The sequence below is a fragment of the Triticum urartu genome, chromosome 3A, assembly GCF_056163025.1.
Source record: "Triticum urartu cultivar PI428250 chromosome 3A, HENAU_Tu73, whole genome shotgun sequence".
In the NCBI taxonomy this organism is placed as follows: Eukaryota; Viridiplantae; Streptophyta; class Magnoliopsida; order Poales; family Poaceae; genus Triticum; species Triticum urartu.
Window position 1 is genome coordinate 705597275 of NC_141875.1, and position 19950 is coordinate 705617224.

The window sequence follows — 19950 nt, forward strand, 5'->3', positions numbered from 1 at the left end:
GTGTGTGGGGGGGGGGGGGGGGGAGGGGGGGTTATAGTCCTCTTCAGATTATACCTGAAATGAGACGTCAAAGGGCAAAGTCACCACTATAACACATATGTGTCGTCCGAACAAGGAGCGAGCAGTCGCTCGGAATTGACAGATCGTGTCAGTTTTCTTGATTCCCTGGTCACACGGTTGATAGTTGACCTTTTGAGAAAATGTGATAAAAAAGGATTCAGAAAAGAAGTTCATGAATTCAAAAAACTTAAAGGATTTGAAAAAAGTTTGCAAATAAAAAACGTGCTTTTGGAAAAAAAATCAAAAAATTGAAAAAGTAGGCAAATTTGAAAAAGTAATCAAATTTGAAAAAAACCATGGATTTAAAAAATGCGGATTTGAAAAACTCCAATGATTTTAAAAAAAGTTCACAAATTTGAAAATTTTCATTGATTAGAATTTTTTTATCAATTTTTAGAAATGTTCACAAAATAGAAAATTTCGTATATTTTCAAAACATGCTCACGGATTTGGAAAAAAGTTCATCAATTTTGGAGGAAAAACTCACGAATTTTAAAAAAGTTCATGGTTTTTTTTTGGAAAAATCATAAATTTGAAAAAAGATTGTGGTTTTGAATATATTCATACAGTTGAAAAAAATTAAGCATTTAGAAAAAGAAAAACAAAAGACTTAATAAAAACCGACCAGAAAACCCAAAAAAGGTTAGAAGCTTCTAAAATCTTCTCAAAAGTGGCTAGAAGCTTCACAAAACCAATAGGTCTCGTTTCCGTTAAAAAAAGAAATAACAAAGTTGCAGTCGAAAGAAGGAAAAAAATGATATGGGCCGAGCTCAAGTGAAAGATGGGCTGTGCGCCGGTTTGCACTATGTACTGTAACTGGCGCCTGAAGTGCCAGATAGGGTTTGGGGGCCTGCAGAGAGAGCCGTCGATGGTCGCCATGTGGAGGATGTGCGTCACCAGCGCGACTGAGACGGCCTTCATGCTTCCTTTTTTTTAGTGTAGCCTCCATGCTTCCGATCTGGGCTTTGCAATGCGTCGCGTGGTGCTTCCGGGTGTGTGGGCTTGATTGCTCTCCCGCATTGGTGTCCGAATGGGTCGAGACTAGGGGTGCAGAGCGAGGTCCAGCGTAGACCCGCCAAAGTGCTAAATTAGCAGTACAACTTAGCCTTACAACATCACAGCCTAACTAGAACTAACGTTTTCTAATTTGTACTAGTAAGCGTGCACGTGCAACGCACGTATCATAATCTAACTCTTATAAAAACATTTATTTTGAATATAGTTTCTCTTTTAGCAAGTTATTTTTACCGAAGCATTTAAATGTGTTATATACCAAACAACATGATCGCACATGTAACATACAATCCGCGGGATCTGTGTTGTTTGCATCATTTTTCAAGTCTCAAATTCTTAAATTATCATAATTCAAGTCCACTAAAATGGCAGCTAGTTTTGTTCTACAATCTGGTGTATGAGCCGATAAAGTAGTAACCAGACTTAGTTTCGAAATAGTGGTACAACGTAGGATAAGTATAATGATACGCGGCGGAAAATACCTGTGTAGGAGTGTCAGAAAAAATATCTCATGTGAAGTACTTCACAAAATTTAACATCCATAGACCACAAGATGATCTGCATGATTACAAAACTTAAACATATTCAATAAAAAATATCAACACTTATAGAGATTCATATAATAAATTTTAAAATCATCAAACAAAAATGAGTGTAACCAGCCCTGATGATTTTTAGAAGATAAAAAAGATGGCAGGCATGCGGGCGAATCAGATAAAAAAGAATGGGTCTTTTTAGAAGATAAAAAAATTGATTTGGACAAGCCGCACAGTCACAATCTCTCTCTGGTCACTGCATAATTTTATTTTAAAAAATGTTAGTTATCCTCCCCACCGCCCCCTCAGTCCCTCACATTTCTGTCCCCATTCCCCATTCTCCCATGGTGGCCACACCCCTCACTCCACAGCCGGCCCTCTTCATCACCAACGCCGGCGCTCCCTGGTCTGGACGCCGCTCACCTTGGTCACCAACGTCGGTGCTTCCTGGTCAGGCCGGCTCCCCTTCGCAGCCGCTTCTCTTCCTCCCCTTCATGTCGAATCGGTCGCCGAAGTGGCCGAGGAGGCCCTCGAGCTCGGCATGCTCGCGCCAGCGCTAGGCGCCGGCGGAGGTGGACGCGGAGGTGTGGCACTCGCACGCGCCTGCTCTACCCTGCACCTTCTCCGAATCCGTTCGCTGAAGTTCTCAAGAAGGCGCTCAAGGTCGGCATGCTCGCCGGTGACACTGGGCCCCTCCCTCTTCCTGATGCCGTCTCCGTCGCCGTCGCCGCCATGAGCCTCTCCACCCTCTCCCATGCGGTCATCCGGGTCCAGGTATGTCCCTCTCTCCAAACCCGCCACCTGCTCCACCTATTGAGAAATCACCATGAATGTTCCCAAGACTCTGAATAATTGTTCTGTTATAGGGCTTTGTTAGAAAAGCTGATTTAACTGAGTATTATTCTGCTCTAGATTGATGCACCTTCTGGTTGTGAGTGGATCCAAGAGTTAACATGATACAATACCTTTTCAAAATATGATAAGATTATCTTCATGAAAGAAAGGAAGTTGGAGAATTATTATTGAAGAGGAATTCAGTGCCATGTGTTCCTCAAGAGCTAAAATGGAACAAGAAGCACAAAATTGGCAATTCTTTTTGTAATACTATGAAGCTCGCCATGGTGGTTACCATGAATGAGTGTCTGGTTTAATCTTTAGAAAGTGAGTTTTCTGTTACAATGTTCCCTTTCAGGACTGTTATATGAGAAATCATCCGCTTTGTTGGTGGCTATGCTGATGATAAGGCCCTTAATGGTTCCGATTTCCCGAGGGAGGAGAAGGAGGTGCCGAATGGGGATGGGAGCAAAAAGTATAATTCGAAGAGTATGTCTTGATTCTGAGTTGCATTGCACAGTATTTTTATTGCTCTAAGAAATCCATGGAGTTGTCTATGGAACATTCCTTCATGTGATAGGCATATTTATTTACAAAATCAAACTGCGTAGTTCCAACAAACAGACATTCAAATGCACCATTTTACACTCTGGAAGTAGGAAGTGCAACTTCTTGTGCTTAGAATGGATCAGGTGTACTTCAGACGATGTTTTCAGTTTTAAATAATTATGCACATCTCAATCATCATGTGTGCAAAATGTGGGTTTATACAGATCTATACAATTCATTGTAACGTCCTGGAGCTGAAACTAATTATGATTAATTTGTAGTTCGCTAAGCTAAATTCAATATTTCAGGTGTTTTGCGACAACTCAAGTCACCTTCGTAAATTCTGGAAGCCAACTTTTCTGACACCAGTCCGAGGAGATAGAGTGCATGATTCAGTCAGTTACAAAATTGTAGTACCCAAAACACTAACCATTTTCCACATAGAAAACCATTAATTACCGTTCCCTCTCCATTTTCCTCTTCTGCTCCTTACGGTCTACATCTATGATACATTCTAGTTAGTTTAGCATCTCACCAGTTATCTGAATAATACATAAGCATCCAGTAGAAGGGCATTTTTACCTTGGTACATGACATCTCATCAGTTATCTGAATAATAAATAAGCTTGCAGTACAAGGGCACTTTTACCTTGGGACATGGCCAGGGGTGTATATGGTACATTTAGCTCGTCATTAAGCAGTGCTGTTGAAGCCAGTTTCTTCTCACGGGCTTCACGGCGTCTTTTAAGAATATCATCTCTATCGCGTGCAGAATACCCTTTTTTCCTCTGCCTCTTCAATTATTCAGGGTCTGTATAAATACATACCGCAAGTTAGCGCATAAGCAACAGCAAAAACAGTAGCGCAAAGTAGGAACTGGTTGATGATAGTTACCCAATGATTGGTTGTTGCTTATATCCTGAAATGGTGTGCGCGCCCCGCACTATTGGGAGATGACATACCTTCGCCTTCATGTGAATATTCATGCCATTAAATTTTGAGAAGCATGGAAATTGTGGAAATTAATCATGAACACCACCATCAGATGCAAACATAGTGCACTGTCCGTTGTATTGATATTGTGTTTCAGCAGAGTTCTACTTAGACATTAATAACAACTTTGAATGGTAGATCCCCTTACTGGACCACATTCAGTTGTTGGCCCTGCTGTTTGATGTCCATGGTGATGCTGATGATGATCTTGGCAAGGGTAATGCTTTGATTCCATAAACCTGTTGCTTTGATAGCTAGAGAATTAATTTCTCAAGAGGACCTTTGTGATTTAGTGCACTTATGATATTTTCTAGCTGGGGCTGTTTTCCTTCATGGATTTTCTCTGTCCACTACATCATGAATCTAGTAATATAGAAGTAATATCTATTTCTGATTAGGTAATGACCAAGTGCTATCTTGCTTCTTACTCATGTATCTTCAGATTTTATGTATCTGCCTGGGGTCTTGGTATGTCCTTGAGCACGCATCAGGTATGTATGTATCTGTTGGTATCTTATTGCACTTTGTAGTTTCAGGTATATGTATGTGCATGTGTACTGGCCATAGGCCCGAGCTGAAACTAATTATGATTAATTTGCTAGTTCTGTGATGTGCGCTTACATTAAGCTAAATCCAATATTTCAGGTGTTCTGTGACAATTCAAGTCACCTTCGTAAATTCACAAAGCCAAGGAGATAGGGTGCACGATTCACTTAGTTACAAAATTGCAGTAGCCAAGACACTAACCATGTTCCACATAGAAAACCATTAATTACAGATATAAAACGAACGGCTTATAGCATTGTAATGTGCAACTGTTTGGTTTTTAGAACTCTATTCTAAAAATTCTAATCCTGTATAATGCCGCAACAGGTCAAAGGAAGAAGTTCAACCTGAAGAAGGGCAGGGAAGAATTACAGCTTCGTGTGGCCGGCTGGTTCAGGGGATGTGCAGCGCGGGCGGCAGGCTCCTGGGCGCTGGCTATCTCGCGGACGGGTCACGCTGCGAGGGCGGGTCATGGGCGCTCACTATCTCGCTGACGGATTGCTGTGAGTGGCAACAATCGGCGGTGGCGATCGTGCAGGGAGGCGACTGAGCGGTGCAATGTCGTGAGGTATCGATGCAGGCAGGAGATAGGGTTGGAGGGAGGCATCGAGGTCAAGGGCGAGGGGAGCTGATTTAGTTAAATTTCCTTATTAGTTTGCGATCACAATTGCGTGATTGCAGGGACGTGGGCTGGTAGTTGGAATATTCCTCCGGTGGTGGAGTACGGTCAGTCATAGGAATTTGCTAAGTGCACACCGTGGAGGTATTAGATCAATGATGGCCGTTAGATTGATATTTGTGGGTCTAACTGTGTGGCGTTGATTGGTTTGTATGTTTTATGGGACTAATTGTTGAATGCATATAAGAAAGTTTTTATTTGATTGTTTAATAGTAGTGGAGATACGGAGCGGGACGAATTCGAGCGCCGCCATGCATCCTAGTCGGGACGATGCTTGTAGACGGAGTCCCGTCAGATCACAACTCCGATTGATTCCTTGATTGTCAAAATTTGTCTGTTTTCCCCCTTTGTTATCCTACTATATACATGCCCTCTTTTTCTTTGCTAGTGGTCGAGGCGGCAATCGAGCAGCCGTCGTCACAATGTGGTACGCAGTGAATGAGTGATCCTACTCGTTTGCGTGCAGCGCAGACATACATGCACGTGCAGTCCAAGATACGACCGCGGACGAATCAAGGTTCGTTGGCCCCGGGAGGACCAATCACCAATGAGCAATGGCCTCCACCAGCTCCATAGCCTCGCCAAAATAAGTGTGCTCGACGATTGATTAACTAGTGTCTACCCCAGAGAATCACAGGCACACCGGCCACCACAGAACGTGCAGAAAGAAAAATGGTTACGATAATGGTGTATAATTATACGATGAGGGACCGTATCACTTTGCGTACGTTTGTCGTAGAATCGTGGAGATGATGATTACTTTTGCCCATCACCAAGCTTGAGCAATACGTATGACATTACCCAGCTACTTACTGATTGGAAATATGCATGATGCCAAACGGACACTTGTGCACAATACATATATAGAATATAAAATGGTAAACATCTCAATGAAATGAAGATGGGTAGATGAAATCTGAAGCCGGCCAGGTCGCTCTCTCCTTGAAACCAAAAGGTTCTCTACAAAATGACGTCGGGCTCTCACTCATTGCTCCGTTTTATAATACAGTATATTGATAAACACTGTCGGTGGGTGAATCAGCGAGCGCAGCCCAACGTTGACGATGAAACCCAGTCGTACGCCCATTTATACCAGAGCATATGACACACGAGAGGATTCAACCATGGAAGCCATGGCGTCATCGCCGGCGGCTAAGCCTAAGCCCACCACCACCCTCCGCGTGGCCGCCTTCAGCGGCTCCCTCCGCAAGGGCTCGTGGCACGGCGGCCTCATCCGCGCGGCCGAGGAGCTGTGCGAGGAGTCCATCCCGGGGCTGCGAATCGACCACGTCGACATCTCCGGCCTGCCCATGGCCAACCCGGACCTGGAGACGGACGACGGCGACGGCTTCCCGCCGGACGTCGAGGCGTTCCGCGACAGGGTCCGCGCCGCCGACTGCTTCCTCTTCGCCTCGCCCGAGTACAACTACTCCGTCACCGCCACGCTGAAGAACGCGCTGGACTGGGCGTCGAGGGGCAAGCACAAGGGATGGGCGGACAAGGCGGCGGCCATCGTCTCCGCAGGCGGCAGCTGCGGCGGGGGCAGGGCGGCGTTCCACCTCCGCCAGATCGGGGTGTTCCTCGACATCCACTTCATCAACAAGCCGGAGCTCCAGGTCAGGGCGTACGAGGACCCGCCCAAGTTCGACGCCGACGGGAACCTCGTCGACGCCGAGACCAGGGAACGGCTCAAGCAGGTGCTCCTCTCGCTGCAGGCCTTTGCGCTCCGGCTCCAACATTAATTAGGAGGAGTGGACGACTCAGTGAAGAAGAAACTTGGCGCCGTATGTGGTTCTGTAAGAAAGAGTAGCGCTGTTAATGCTACTGTAAACTACTGTGCTTGTAAGAAATCTGCGAGTAATCGATGACTTTGAGTTTGATGTCCATGGTCGGTTGGCGGAGTCGGGGAAGAAGCCATATGACGGTTGGGTGGCTGCGTCAATCCCACATTCCCACAAAGCCATAAAAGTGTCATTTTTTCATCACTTTGGAGTCGTGTTGTGACTGTGTTTGTCTACATTTCACATCGACTGATGTAATGACCTTTTCTTTTTCTTTTTTTGATTCTCAATACAATGCTACAATGTTCTCATCACTTTTTGTGGTGTGTTTGTTGTGATCCGAATTGCGAGTTTATGATCAGTTCTATCTATGAATATTATTTGAGTCTTTTATGCTCTCTTATATACATGATTATTATAGCCTCGTAATTTTTTTAAAACTTTGATTTGGTTTGACCAACTAGATTGATTTTCATAGATAGAATTAACTAAGAGGTGCTCCTCTCGCTGCAGGCCTTGCGCTCCGGCTCCAACACTAACTAGGAGGAGCGGAGGACTGAGCGAAGAAGAAATTTTTTTTTTTTTGCGGGGGGAGCGAAGAAGAAACTTGGCAGTTGGCACTGAACGTTACCTAAATGTTAATCTGCATTTCCTTTGGGTGTTGGATATATATGTACTGTTCATTATTTCACTTTTTTTAGGGTTTATTTTTCACTTTTGAAGTTTGTATATGTGGTTATGTAAGAAAGAGTAACGCTGCTAATGCTACTCCCTCTAGTCCTTTTTACTTCGTATATTAGATTTGTATCAAGTACAAAGTTTGACCAAATTTATATTGAAAACTATCAACATCTAAAATATCAAATATATATATATATATAGTGTTTATATATATATATATATATATATATATATATATATATATAGTGTTACTATTCATCACCCAGGGTGTAGAATAAGTTATTCTTCATCCGAGGTAATCTTACGATCATTTCATAATTAAATTATGTTTGGAATTCAAATAGTTACATTTCTATCGATTCACTACGTAAAATTTGACATAAGAAAATAAAAATATAGGTCATAAGATAAGAAAATTTGCAGTTTATGTGTATTTTAGACTATATTTTTACGTTTGTAGTTTTACATAACATAAAATATTTTTTACGGCGATTATATATTTTCTTACGGTCTCTTTTTGCGTCGAAAATAAAACAAAACTTACGGAATGTAAAATTACGATGCATTGATGGTAAAATAGAGGGGGGGTGAAGAATAACTATTCCTCACCCAGGGTGACGAATAGCTATATATAGTGTTACTATTCATCACCCAGGATGCAGAATAGGTTATTCTTCACCCGAGGTAATCTTACAATCATTTTATAATTAAATTACGTTTGGAATTTAAATAGTTACATTTCTATTGATTCAGTACGTAAAATTTGACATAAGAAAATAAAAATATAGGTCATAAGACAAGAAAATTTACAGTTTATGTGTATTTTAGACTATGTTTTTACGTTTGTAATTTTACGTAACATAAAATATTTTTTACGGCGATTATATATTTTCTTACGGTCTCTTTTTGCGTCGGAAATAAAACAAAACTTACGGAACGTAAAATTACGATGCATTGATGGTAAAATAGAGGGGGGTGAAGAATAACTATTCCTCACCCAGGGTGACGAATAGCGCGACCCTATATATACTATGAAATTATATTTCGTAATGAATCTAACAATGTTGATTTAGCATTATGAATGCTGATACTTTTTTTCTATAAGTTTGATCAAAGTAAAGATACTTTAACTTCAAACAAAATTTATATGCAGACTAAAAAGGACAAAGGAAGTACTGTAAACTGTGCTTGTAAATCTCGGAAGTAGCTTTTTATAAACGTTTTTGTTTTACTCGAATGGTTTAAGTCTCGGTCAACAGTGAGATGTCATAGAGAGCCGTGTACATTTACATTTTTTAAGGCCAGAGAATAAACAGTACTAGTACAGTAGTACTGATTTTTGAAGTCTCTGTCTAACACAGAGATCTGTCATAGAGAACCATGCCAAAATTACATTTTAATGGCCTGGGAATAAACAGTACTATAAGAGCATCTATAGCCGGACACATTTTTATAGCCTGGGAACAAACAGTATTATAAAGAATATACTTAAAAAAAGGAAACTGCCAGGTTGCGACAAGTGTGCATATGCAGTGCACCAGTTCTCAACCTTTGAAAAGGTAGGAGTGACATTTGTAAGGGGTATCCCTTAATTGGTGATCTCGGAGAATTTACTGATTGACGCTCATTGCGTCAAGTTGTTAATCAAACGCATAGATCTTCTGAACTGATTTAGTGATGGTTTTTCTGAACTGATTTCCACTGTTTTGGGACCTTCCTTCTAGAACGTTCCTAGTCATTTTTTTAGGAACCATGGTTTTTTTTCTTTTTTTCATTTCATGTTTTGCCCCTTTTTCTCTCCATTTTATTTTTATACTTTTTTTTATTTTCCTTTTCAAGTTTATTTTTCTTTTTCATCTTTATGTGTTTTTTGGAACATGTTCATAATTTTTAATTTTGTTGTCTTTTCCGTAAATTGTTCAAAATTCAAACAATGTTTCTGTTTTTAACTTTTGTTCACAAAATAATAAAAAATCTTCAATTTTTGTAAAAAAATGGTAATTTAAAAATATATTTTGCTTTCCAAAATTGTGCTTGCTTTCAAATTTGTTCACAGAGCAAAAAAGTGTTCACTTTTTCAAAGAATGTTCACGCTTTTCAAAATTAGTTCAGAAGTTCAAGAAATGTTCTTGTTTTCATTTTTTGGTCACAAATTCCAAAAAATGTTTCACAAATTCGAAAAAAAGTTCGCCTTTCCAAAATATGTTCAGAGTTTCAAAAAAAAAATTCAGAGATCCAAAAATGTTCACATTTTCAATTTTTTGTTCTGGTGATAGAAAAAATATTTTCAGAATTTTTAAATGGGTCTTGCTTTGAAAAGTTTGTTCTCAAATACAAAAAACGTTCACCTTTTAAATAAATGTTCAGAATACAGAATCTATTTTGTAGAAAAATGTTCATAATTTTGAAAAATGTTGATGCTTTAAAAAAGAAAATTTAATTTTTTCCTTGTGTTATTCAAAAAATTGTTGGATTTTTAAAGAATATTCTTTGTTAAAAAAGAATTCTGTTCAGAAAACTGAAAAGGTGTCAGAATTCTATGTTTTAATTAGTTCTTAATCTCATGCGCTCTTCATTCTCACTAATGGTTGTTAGCTCCACTAGTTAACTAGCATCGCTCACATGCCAGATGTTCGCCGTTCGATTCCTAGCCAGGGCATGCGCTTTTTCTTTTGTGAATTTATTCATGCCACGAACAGGCCTACTTGTCACAGAGGTCACTAATGGGCCAGCCCAGTCGGAGGGTCCTTGCGTGTGTCGTGAGGATATTTTCAAGCAAAAATGCATCAAATAGGAGCTCCCCGAAGCGAGACATTCCCGCGAGGAAGAAAGGCCAGACCAGGTGATAGTTGCAGATTATTGGGAGGCATAAAGGATGAAGCCCTTAACAGGATCAGGCACACTGGGCCGTTGCCTGACATCATTTCCGCGGCTTGGTGATGGTAAATGCTAAAAATCGCTTGCTACGGAATGAAGGTCGCATTGCCCTATGTAAGTGCGCCCGCCCAATAACAATAGTATTTCTCCAACACAAAACTCTCTTGTTCCCACTGTCCCACAATGACATGCAAAAAAAGGGTAACGAATATTTTTTGAGGATCACCGAGGGGAGTTCCCCCACCTGAATATATTACTCAAAGAGTCACAACAAGCTATGTAACAGAATTACAGGGGCAGATTACAACGTGCAGAGAGGAATAACAGCCAAGAGGAGATGGCCTCCTTGTCACAAGGTTTGGAGAGCTTTTATGACCAAATGTCCCAGTCTGAAATGCTTAACCTAACAGAGGTAGATGCGCGTCTATCTATGGCCCTAAATGTCATATCGTTCCTGGCATCGCAGATCTTCCAGAGGATCGTTAGTAGCACGAACATCCAGTCACGAGCAAGGACAACTTGGGGAAGCGAAGCGTCCTAGAGGTCGTCAATGGAACAGGATATAGGGGTGATTCCCAGCCGCTGCCAGATGTGGCCGGCGAAGGGGCAACTGACGAAGAGGTGAGCGGCGTCCTTCGCGGTGGAGAGGCACCGCGGGCAGCCGGAGATGGTGATGATGTGCTTTTGGGCGAGGTTGACACGTGTCTTGAGTCTATCGCGGAAGAGTAGCCAAGGGAGGATCTTGATTTTGTTGGGCACTTGCGATCTCCAGATCGGTTGTGCGTCGTTGTCGATGTCTGCGTCCTGCGTAAGGACATTGTACCAAGTAGAAAGCGCTAGTCCTAATCTTGTGACTCCATGATGTGCTGCAACACACATAAAAGCAAAACCAATTCTTGCGAGGCAGCACGAGTTAAACGATTCCGCAGGTTATATTCTAAACCGAAGCGCATGATATTTCCTACCCTAAACATAGGTACTCGAGTGGGAAAATAGGTTTAGAAAAGTAACTGCTAGTGGTTTTGGGGTGAGCCAGGTGTCAAACCAGAAATATGTTGAGATTCCATTAATTGTAAGAACAAAGGTGATTAATGATGGTGGGATTATGATCGATTAGCGCATCTATCCAAAGCATGGCACATTCGCACTAGTCGGATATTCGAAGAAATACTTGATTTAAGAAGCTAAATAGATAATGTACTGACAAAATCAAAGTCCAGCACAGAGGAGAGCAACTCTCCGGAGATTTAACAAGTAGACTGCTTACAGGCGAATCAACCTGTGGTTGAGATAGTTAGGTGGACAGTGGTATCCTCAACCCACCAGGGTTCAAATCCTTGTGCTCGCATTATTTCTGAATTTATTTCAGGATTTCCGGCGATGCGCTTTCAGTGGGATAGCGCATCTATCCAAAGCATGGCACATGCGCACTAGTCGAATAATCGGAGAAGTACTTGATTTAGGAAGCTAAATAGATAATGTGCTGACAAAATCAAAGTCCAGCACAGAGGAGAGCAACTCTCCGGAGATTTAACAAGTAGACTGCTTACAGGCGAATCTTTTTTTTTGAACAGAGAGGGGCACCAGAGGCGCCAATATTCCATTCATCTCATAGACATTGTACAATAGTGATTACATAGCCCTGCGAGCAAAGAGTTTGGAAGATGGACTCAACCGGACAGCCCCTATTTCTATGAGAAGAATTAGTACAACTAAAGATAGGCCTAGACAAAGATTGTCTAATTGCCTGATGAGCACAGTTGCGCTACCCCATTTATATCTCTTTTAATATGATACACTGCATGGGATAGAAATTGTACTATTTTGTGGAAATCTGCAATTTGCACTCTAGTCTCCCAAGGGACCCGCAGATCCAGTGTCAAGCTGTCTGTTAAGAATGTGACTTGTTGGATCTGTAGTAAGCTGGCCACCTTCCCTGCTAAGTTGAGAGCTGCAGCTTCAGCTTGTAAGACAGTTGGAGTCACCGGCATGGATGCTTGTATCAACACAATATCAATGTGATGCAAATTCTGAAGTTTACAATACACTCCTATTCTTGTCACCTCTTGTGCTTGAGATCCTGGAATTTTCTTGATTTTCCATGTTGCATCCGAGAAAATCTTGGGACCTGTAATTTGTAGATCAGACTTGAGTGTTTCCCCTTGCTCTGAAACAGAAGGAGCTCCTTGTTCATCAACCTGCAAAGCGGAAAAAGCAGCAGTAATGTTGTTGCACGGTTTTAGTTGTTGCTGCAGCGCCAACTGAGGCATGTCCAACATCTCCATATTTTGTCTAATTGCTTGTGCCATGTGATGAACTTGGTGTGGGCTGCCTGGCTTCCTATCAAAAAGATTGTCATTCCTGGACTTCCATATGCACCACATAAAGGTAAGGATGTTTGGCAAGGATGCATGTGGATGATTCATATTTAGGAACGTTATAAGAGGCTGAGTGAGAGAGTTACAGTTTAGAACTAGAATATCAGAACGAACAAACCAAGGAGCAGTGAACCAAGCGGCTCTAGCAAAATTGCATGTAAAGAATAAATGAATATCATCCTCCTCCATGCCGCATCTAGAGCATAGTTTACTGATGTGTTTAGAGTACTTCCCTACTCCTGCCCCTGTTGGCATTGCCTTCCTTAGTAATCTCCATCCAAAGGCCTGGACTCGTGGAGTTATTTGTCTGTTTTTCCAAATTTGATTCAGCAGCTGTATAGTGTGAGGATGCACCTGTCGCGGTCTTGGCTCTCCATGTTCCTGTAAATATTGAAGACATGCACAGTATGCACTTTTAGAATTGCATTTACCCGACAGCGTTAATTTCCAACAGAGGATGTCGTTCTCCTGAGATTGAATAATGTCCGTGCTCTTGATAATGGAAGCCATGGGCTGTTGGAACAGTGTGTCAATTAGCTGATTGTCCATGCTTTCTGATTTGGAACCCAAAGATCCTTAACTTGGGTTGGGTAAGAAAAAACTCCAGGTTGAATTATGAGAGCTTCATAGATGTGGGTCCAATTTTGGCACCATGGTGTACTCCAAATTGAAATGCAGCCTTGGGTGATTTGGTAAAAGCAGTGAGCTTTAAGAATGGGAAGAACCTTGATAATGGAAGCTAGGCTGATTTGGGAGCATTTGAATTTGGGCGCCAAATGGAAGAGTCTGGGAAGTATTTGGATTTGATTACAGCATGTAAGAAATCATTTGGTTGATCAGCAATCCTCCATGCTGCCATAAGAATGAGGCTCTGATTCATTGCTTGGAGATTTCTTATACCAAGTCCGCCCTCATTTTTTGGAGTACAAATGTCTTTCCAAGCTCTCAAGCAAAGGCTCCTAGAATTTGTTTCTTCTCTTATACCAGTCCACCAGAAGTTCCTAGTAACAGCAGTGAGCTTGGCAATAAACTTTTTGGTGAAAAGTATGTTGGACATATAGTAAACTGGAATGGAGGAGAAAACAGATTTGATGAGCTCAAGCCTTGCAGCATGAGAAAGTTTACCGGCCTTGTATGTTGTGAGCTTGTATTTGAATTTATCAAGCACGAAGTTGTAGGCTATTGTTCTATCCTTACCCGGGATGATGAGAGGATGCCCAAGATGAATGAAGTTGTTGTCAATGGTTGGCACCGGGAAAATCTGATTGATTAATTGACATTCTTTAGGATGAACATGTTTACTGAAGATTATCCCGGACTTACTCCTATTTGGAGTCTGGCCCGAGCGTATGCAGAAATCATGCAAGATCTGCTTCATTCTAGTTGCTTCTTATACTGTAGCCTTTCCACAAACAAGTAGATCATCTGCAAAAAGGGAGTTCCGCTTCGGTACCCCCCCCCCCCCTCATAAAACGTATAAAGGGTAATATGGACTTTTAACAATCATACTCACTTTCGTATGTATACGATGGATCACCTGTCAAATACGTCAACTTGCCCCTAACCCTGGGCCGGCCCACTTACACCCTTTTTTTCTCTTACTAAAGGGTAATATGGACTTTTAACAATCATACTCACTTTCGTATGTATACGATGGATCACCTGTCAAATACGTCAACTTGCCCCTAACCCTGGGCCGGCCCACTTACACCCTTTTTTTCTCTTACTATTAAGTAAATGTTCAAAAACTATTGCACGAGGCAAGCGTCGACCTCAAAACCTCCCTCCATCGTATAAACCGCGGTACCAACAGGTCACCATAACAGTTGTGACAATTTGAGGTACGACTGTGCTCTAAGTACGTCTGTCTCGGTGGCCGTTGGATTACCATTGCGCTGTTCGCCCGATCTGACACGTTCCTTCCTAAATCAGTGCTTCTAGTAAACACTCCCCACGTATATAGCATCTCCTCCCGCTAATCTCTCCAAAAAAAAATTCTCACCGTCGATAATTAATTATGTGCTTTTAGTAACAACTAACTGGTTCCCAGAAATTACGCTAATTGTTTTGGTAGTTCTTTTTTTGCGGGCAATTGTTTTGGTAGGTTGTGATTGCTTCCAACAAACAAACACGAAAAATATTGCTTCCCACTAATTACATATTTGCTTCCGATTTGTTTTTAGCGGGACAGATTTGCTTCCGATAAATAAACAAATAAAGAAATTTAATTGCTTCTGGATGATTTTTCTTTGCAACGCAAACGTGCCATGGAAACATTTTTTTATGGAAGCGCATGCGATGGAAATATATTATTCAGAAGAATCTGCTTTGAAAATAAAGGTACTTCAAAAATTCGTTCCAGATGTATATATTCTCAACTAAAAAAACAAGTGTATATATTCTCGATTGAAACTAGGACGTCTATACTGAAACATTGGGTTGTAGGCAACATGTAATCCCTTGAAGCATCAGGCAGTAATGCTGGAAATATACCTGATTAGTGTGTAAGAGAAATTCATTTATTTGGGCACATAGGAAGCCTAGTGTGCTGTTGTTTGAAGCATGATTAGCATCTAACCAAAATTTTGTTGAACTGTGTAGGAAGCATAAATGTTTCCTGAAACCTACACCTCTTGGTTATTGTGTAACCGAAGCTTCATTCTTTTGGGCAGGAAGCAAAATAGAGACATTTGTGATACAAAATTAATAAGATGGTGTAGCATACATGCGCATCGAGGCCTGCCATGAGCATGCCCACATGCTGGCAAACTTTGGTGTAATTTCGTGCTTGGCAAGAAGCACACCATGTTCAAAGGTGGTGGTTCGGATAGGCCGATAGGGCAAGTCTGGATGCACTTTTTCCACATCAATAAAACGGACCCAAAAATTTTCCACACACTAGCATTACCATGCCAAGCATCCATATAAATTTCATTGAGTTCTGACATTTTGTGCATTTTCTAGGGTTTTCTCGATGAAAAAAAATCATAAAACACTAGCCGAACGTGACGCAACACGCGTTCGATGTCCAAATTCCTTCAAATTTTGCATGGAGGCCTGCCATGAGCATGCCCACATGCTAGCAAAATTTGCTATAATTTCGTGCGTGGCAAGAAGCACACCATGTTCAAAGGTAGTGGTTCAGATAGGTCGGTAGGGCAAGTCTGAATGCACTTTTTTTCACATCAATAAAATGGACCCAAAAATTTTCCACACATTAGTATTATCATGCCAAGCATCCATGATCAATTTTATTGAGTTCTGACATTTTATGCATTTTCTAGGGTTTTCTCGGTGAAAACCCCAAAAACAATAGCCGAATGTGACGCAACATGCTTTTGGTGTCTGAATTCTGTCAATTTTCGCATGGAGGCCTGCCATGAGAATGCCCACATGCTAGAAAAATTTGGTGTCATTTTATGCATGAAAAGAAGCACACCATTGGTGGTTCGGGTAGGCCGGTAGGGCAAGTCTGGATGCATTTTTTCACATCAATAAAATGGACCCAGATTTTTTTCACACACTAGTATCATCATTCCAAGCATCCATGAAAAATTTCATTGAGTTCTGATATTTTATGTATTTTCTAAGATTTTTTCGGTGAAAACCCCCAAAACACTAGCCGAACGTGACGCAACGTGCGTTCTGTGCCCGAATTCCTTCGAATTTTGCATGGAGGCTTGCACTGAGCATGCCCACATGATGGCAAAATTTTGCGTCATTTCATGCATGGAAAGAAGCACACCATGTTCAAATGTGGTGGTTCGGGTAGGCCAGCGGTAGGGCAAGTCTGGATGCACTTTTTTTCACAGCAATTAAATGGACCTGAATTTTTTTTCACACACTAGCATCACCATGCCAAGCATCCATGATAAAATTCCATTGAGTTCTTGCATTTTTTTGCTTTTTCTAGGGTTTCCCCAGTGAAAAGCCCCAAAACACTAGCCGAACGTGACGCAATGTGCTTGTATAAATGTTTATGAATTTGAAAAAAATTACGGGCTTTTATAAAACGTTTGTAAAAGTTGAAAAGAGTTCCCGTATATGGAAAAATGTTCATGAATTTGAAAACAACGTTTGCGAATTTAAGAAAATGTTCATGAATATAAATGGAAAAATATTCGGGTAGAGCGTTCGGGTTGGGCGGAAGGTTCCGTCTCAGAGTACATTTTTTCGACATTGTTCAAATTGACGAAATTTTTCTAGGGGCTTGCATCACCATTCTAAGGCAGCATGCCAAGTTTAAAAATCTGATTGGTAAGAAATAAAAATGATTGGAGGGAGTATAAAAAAGGATCGGATGGAGTATTCCTTGCCAACAGAACATGTACGTGATGCTGTACTCCTTGAAGAAATAAAACAAGAAATATATATTGCCCGCAAAAAAAACAAGAAATATATATTGATTTCCTTCCTTTCAAAGCAGCGCACATTTTTCTCATCTTCTACTGGAAGCATGGATGCATGAGTCCAACCGCATGCACAACAATAGGAGCAGGCTTGGGAAAAAGGTGCTACAAACCAGGAACGAGCAGAGTAAATAGGCAAAAAAGAAAACTATAGGCAAGATAAAAAGGATCGGAGGGAGTAATAAAATCAAGACAACTAAGGAGTCCTGTTGGTTACGACTGTTAGTACTTTGTGTGGTGGTCTTGAGTTCGAATCACGTTGGACACTGATTTTTTAAATTTTAACCGTAAAGTGAACGTTCGTAAATGGGCCAGCCCATGGTGGAGGTGGAAATGTAATGGCAGAAGTGCTGCAAAAAGGAGAGAGTGTATAGCAGGGCAATTTGGTCCCAGAGTTATACCTTCAAAACAGTTAGCTGCCATGGCCTCTTGTAGAGCAATTGAAAGTTCATTGATTGCTAGGACAAAAAGGTATGGGGACAGGGGACAACCTTGTCGAACACCTCTGTCTCCTCTGAATCTCGCAAACGGTTGACCATTAATAACAACAGAAAAAGTCGGCGAAGAAACACATGAGTGGACTAAATTAATAAAATGACCGTGCAACCCTTTACGTGCAAGAGCAGCAACAATGAAATTCCACTCGAGTCTATCAAAAGCTTTGGCAAGATCTATTTTAAGCATAAAAGCTTTATTCTTCCAAGAAGAAAGAGCAAAAGAATGTGTTATCTCTTGTGCTATGATGATGCTACTGCTAATACGCCTACCCTCAATGAAAGCTTGCTGAGAAGGATGAACATAGTCCGGCAAGTGAGGTTTCAGTCTATTGGCAAGGCATTTTGCAATAATTTTGTAGATGACATTGCAAAGACTAATGGGCCTATAATCTGCCGGCACTAAAGGAACAAGCTTTTTAGGAATCAGAACAATGTGGGTATCATTTATATGTGCTGGCATTATACCTGTTTGGAAGAAATTCCTTACCAGCTGCACGACATCTTGCCCGATCCACACCCAAGTTGCAATGTAGAATTCTACATTAAATCCATCAGGCCCTGGCGATCATACCCTTGAGAGTGCCCAAAATCTCCTCTTCATCTGGAATAGAATATGTGTAGTCTTGTGTTTGTTGGGAAAAGTGAACATTGAAGAAGGACCTGCCATTGTTAGTTTGAGTGGATGCAAAAATAGATCTGAAGTAATTGACAAATGTATTACTGATTTTGTCCGGCATGTGTTGTATAACATCATTTTCATCTTTGACTGAAGCAATGGTATTCCTTCTTCGTCTTTTGATGATAGCACGATGGAAGAAGGAAGTGTTCCTGTCTCCATCTTTGATCCACTGTTTTTTCGCTCTCTGCATGTAGGAATCCGTTAGTTTTGTCATTGTTTGCTCATACCTTTCAACTAACGATGCCTCCAAAGCATGGTCTTGGTCTTGAAACGGCTTCATTTGAATTTGCTTGATCTGCTCCTCTAAATTATTTAGTTCCTGATTATGTGGCTTCTTTTTCTTACACCATATCTTAAGAGAGCCTGCAAGATGGTTAGTTCTATTTGAGAAGGATTTATTTTTTGAAGAAACCCAAACTGATCTTGCATGGTTTAGGAAATCTTGTTCTTTAAGCCACCAATTTTCAAACTTAAAAGAGCGTTTTATTTTACAAGTGCGACCTTCCGTGGACAGCAAGATTGCAGCATGATCACTGAGATTGTGGAAAATAGGCATGTTGTAAACATTAGAAATAGGATAAGCAGCACACCATTCAGCATTTACCAAGCATCTGTCCAATCTTTCAAAAGTGGGTTTAGAGGCAAATCTTTTATTTGTCCAAGTGTATGCCGGACCACTGAAACCCAAATCAAAGAGACCACATTGTTTCACTAAAGCACGAAAACCATACATGCGAGAGCGATTTATATTAGGGGAGTTTGTGTCCATATCATACAAAAGCTCATTCATATCCCCTATAATAGTATGGGTAAACTCGAGTTATTATACGCAAAAGCAGCCACCTCACTCCAGATTTGAAAAGTTTGACGATGATACGGATCACCATAGATACACACGAAGCCAAACTTCAGATTGCTAGTACTATGTACAGCAGTAGCTAAGATAACATGGAAGCTAGCACTATGAACATGAACTTGCAGATCATCATTCCACATTAGCCATAGCCCACCCGAGCGACATCGAGAGGGAACCACTAAAGCGTCATTCATGTTGAATCTGGCAGATAGATCAGAAGATTTTACCTTTGTCGATTTAATTTCAGAAACAAAAACTATCTGAGGTTTCGCAGAATGGATCATCCTGGCAAGAAAGGCCATCTTCTCACTGCCAAGATTCCTTCCCATACCTTGGCAATTCCATCCCAGGGCCCTCATGACGCCTACAGAACTGGCTTCGTTCCCTCAAGGTCCAGCTACCTATTCTGTTCCTCCAATGCCTTCTTGCGCCTTTGAGGAGTGGATGTACTAGGCAAGGGCATAAATAGCTGACCTGTATTGATGCTTCAACGGCAAGCTAGGATTTTGAGAGCTTGTATCCAGCGGAATCAGAGAGCACAGCTGGTCAATCATCCACACAACAGCAAGAATAGGGAGGAT

At 41.2% G+C, this 19950-nt stretch overlaps 2 pseudogenes; one reads left to right on the top strand and one right to left on the bottom strand.

Moving 5' to 3' along the window:
• Positions 1–6232: 6232 nt before the first annotated feature.
• On the top strand, positions 6233–7306 carry LOC125549339 (putative NADPH:quinone oxidoreductase 1 pseudogene; annotated as a pseudogene).
• Positions 7307–11087: 3781 nt separating this feature from the next.
• LOC147981917 (uncharacterized) lies at positions 11088–18727 on the bottom strand (annotated as a pseudogene).
• Between the last annotated feature and the right edge of the window lie 1223 nt (positions 18728–19950).